We start from the raw sequence: 3,306 nt of genomic DNA, 5'->3' as shown, positions 1-3,306 counted from the left end.
TTTTTTTTTTTTTTTTTTTTTTTGATACTGGGGATCAAACTCAGGTCCTTGCACTTGCAAGGCAGGCAGCAGAACCACTGAGCTAAATCCCCAGCCCTCTTCCTTCTCCTTCTTCTCTTCCTCCCCTTCTTCTTCCAATTTATAATGCTGCTGCTTCTTCTCCTCCTCCTCTTCCTTCTCCTCCTTTCCCTCTCAACCTCTTCCTTCTTCTTCTGGAATTGAACTCAGGACCTCTGTGCTTGTCAGGCAGTCACAGTTTCACTGAGCCAAATCTCCAGCCCAAGGCTTTGTCTTCTTACCAGTCTAACTTACAAAACTACCTTTGTCCTGTTCTGGCAAACTCACTTCCCAGATTAATAGAAAGAACACTCCCCTTTGATCAATTGTATAAAAGCTTTGCTTTGTTCATGGCTCTTCCTTTGCACAGGAATCTGTTAAGCTGGTGTTCACCTAAAACCTGAAATTAAGTCCTCCTGATTCTTATTGGTCTTGCCTGTCTCTTGGAATTCTGCAACAGGGAGACTGAGGCAGGAGGATCACTGTGAGTTCAAGGCTAGCATGGACTACATAGTGAGTTCCAGGACTACATAGTAGGACCTTGTCAAAAGGGGGGTGTCTATTAATAGCTTCCATTACCATGTTAGTGAAAGCAGAACAGCAGTCCCTGAGGGAAGATTTACTAGATGACTGTCTTCTCTCTCTTGGTCTGGTGCATTTAGCTGATGGGGTGCAGACTCTGCTCTCCACAGGCCCTGGGGAGCACAGTGGGGCACTTCATGGGATCAAGGTGGCTCCCTCTCTACAAGGGTGGAAGAGAAAGTTTCCACTGAGGAAAGACTGACTTATGGTCAAGTTTCAATTCCACCTCGTATGAGACTTGTGACTTACCAATTCTGGGTTTCCATGTTCTCACCTGCAAGGGGATGACATCTACCCAAAAAACAGTTGTGAACAGTAAGGAAGGGAATCTGTGTAATGCATCCAGGCAGCTGCCAGTTGTGACAGGTGCTCCATACAGGGTAGTGGGTTCCAATTAAATGGGACTGTTTGAAGGATACGGAGGTCATTCTGAGCAGATGGAGTAACATGGGGACAGGAACCAGAAAAAGCAAAGTTCTTAGGGGAGGAAGTAGAAGGTGGAGCTGGGGGAAAATGGGGGAGGAAGAGGTATGATGGGGTGCTAGAAAGAGGCCCGGGAACCATCGTTCCCTGGCCCTTTGCTCCTTGCTAAGGAGCTGGGCTTGACCCTGGGGACAGGAGGGCAGTGTGGGGGACCCCTCACCCAGTGGGCTCCACCACAGTCACCACTAACTCTTTTTGAACCCTCTCATCCTCTAGATCTTTATAAAATCTATACTCATCATCTTTTGCTCTTGAACATTGGCCCTTTTTAATGAATGTTAAGTCATCTCACTTGAATTGCTGGGTCAAAAGAATGCAATCTAATTAATGAATGAGCTTGCGAGTTCTTCACACATTTTCAGAGTGAACATCTGCACCAAATGCCATAGGGAATAAGTAGAAGTTGATAATCTTGGCCGGGGAGTGGAGATACCCACAAAATAACAAAGCAGGAAGTCTGAATGTGCTGCAGAAAAGCACAGGATGGGGACAGGGCCAAGCAAGGCCACACAAGGGCTGGAGATGCAGTAGTGACAGAGGGACTGACCTAGCACCCCTACACCTGGACATACACTGTTCAAAACTGCTAGTGCGCAGTGATCAGAGAAACCCTCTTCCTTTGATTAGTGATTCTAAACTCTCTAAAAACAAGGCTCCATTTATTGCCTGCCAGACACGTTGGGTGGGCCATTCCCATTACCCCTTCCTGCATTTTGCATGGTTGTGGTCTCTGGGCCTGTTTCAGAACTAGCAAAGGTGATTAATCCCCACTTTACAGGGCCTTTTGAGGGGGTGAAATGAGACCATCCATGTAGTAATAACTCCAGCCCAGTGCTTGACACAGAATACTGCACTTAATGCACACTCCCTTTTCTATCTCCCAAAGTGGCTCCGGAATGCAGTGTGGACAAATTAGCCAATGTTTGGTCCTTTGCCTTTCTGTCCATCTTAGTGTGCACCAGCTCTTCCATGAGGAAGGAAAAAGTGGGGCAGAAAACAACAGCTTTTAATTAACTTCACTCCCTACAGGGAGCCCCAAAAGCTCCCCGGGATTACTGTGACCAAGGGTGGCCAGGTGGACGTGGCATTTGTGTACACCCCTCCTTTGCCTCATGACCAAATCTTAGACAAGGATGTGTATTTTTTCAAGCACTGGTGCCCCAAAAAACTGAGCAGTCTCACAGTGCCATGTGAATTTATGTATCACCGCAACTTTTCAGTTCTCCACACCCCACCCTCCCTTCCCCAGACAGCACTGGCAGCAATGGGTTGTTAAAGCTGCTAGACTAGGGGCCCTGAGTTTCCCAAAAGCACCTCCTCAAACTCACCCTAAACAAAGAGGCCCAGCAATGAAGGAGCTATGTCTTTGTCACCTCTTAATCTGGATGTGTGGGAGTAAAACAGAGAACACATTTTTTCACTGATAAGAAGAAAATCTTCAGAAATAAACGACTAAAAGTTGCTAAAGTAATCTCGTTATTAAGACATTTTACAATACATTTTTCTTCCTTTCTAATTAAAAACTCCATCTGCTTGCTTTGGAGGAAGGTGAACAGATAATAGCTGATCAAACAGATGGGCCAACGCTGTTTATTTAGCAGCCAGATACTTAAAAACACACTATATGCCAGGCTTCTCTCGCTGAGGAGAAACACTTCGCTAAGAAAGGCAAACAAGGCTCCCTGGCAGCCTGAGGAGCCCCGCCACGGGGAAGGGTCTCCTTCCTAGGCCCAGGGGTTCCTGGGGACGAACAAAGAGGCACCCACGCCACCGCCCGGTGGACACTGTTACCACCACGCATCCCACGCCCAGAACCTCCCGGGGACCAGACCACGCTGGGGTCCGCGGGTCCCTACAAAATGTGCAAGACCGAGAAAACCCAACAAAGCACAGCTTAGCGGAAGCGGCCGTACACCCCATGCAGGTCAGACCGGGCTGCTGTTCGCTGGTGGAGCAGCGAGAGACCCCTTCTTTCGGGTGACGGCTGTGCACGAAACGGGTCACACGAGCCCCGGAGTCCGAGAGGGTCCCCAGCCTCCGGGGGAGGGGGGCGCCAAGTGCAAGGGGCACCGCGCGGTCCACTAGGAGACTCGGGGGCTCGGCCCGAACCCCGCGTGGCTTCTGGGGACAGCGAGGCGGGGCAACCTGGACCTCGCGGTCTCTCGCGCCCTCCTGTCCCCGACC

The sequence above is a fragment of the Fukomys damarensis genome, unplaced genomic scaffold (assembly GCF_012274545.1).
Source record: "Fukomys damarensis isolate Sample0158 unplaced genomic scaffold, DMR_v1.0_HiC HiC_scaffold_1, whole genome shotgun sequence".
Classification (NCBI taxonomy): domain Eukaryota; kingdom Metazoa; phylum Chordata; class Mammalia; order Rodentia; family Bathyergidae; genus Fukomys; species Fukomys damarensis.
The sequence above is the reverse complement of the archived record's forward strand: the minus strand, read 5'-3'. Positions refer to the sequence as shown.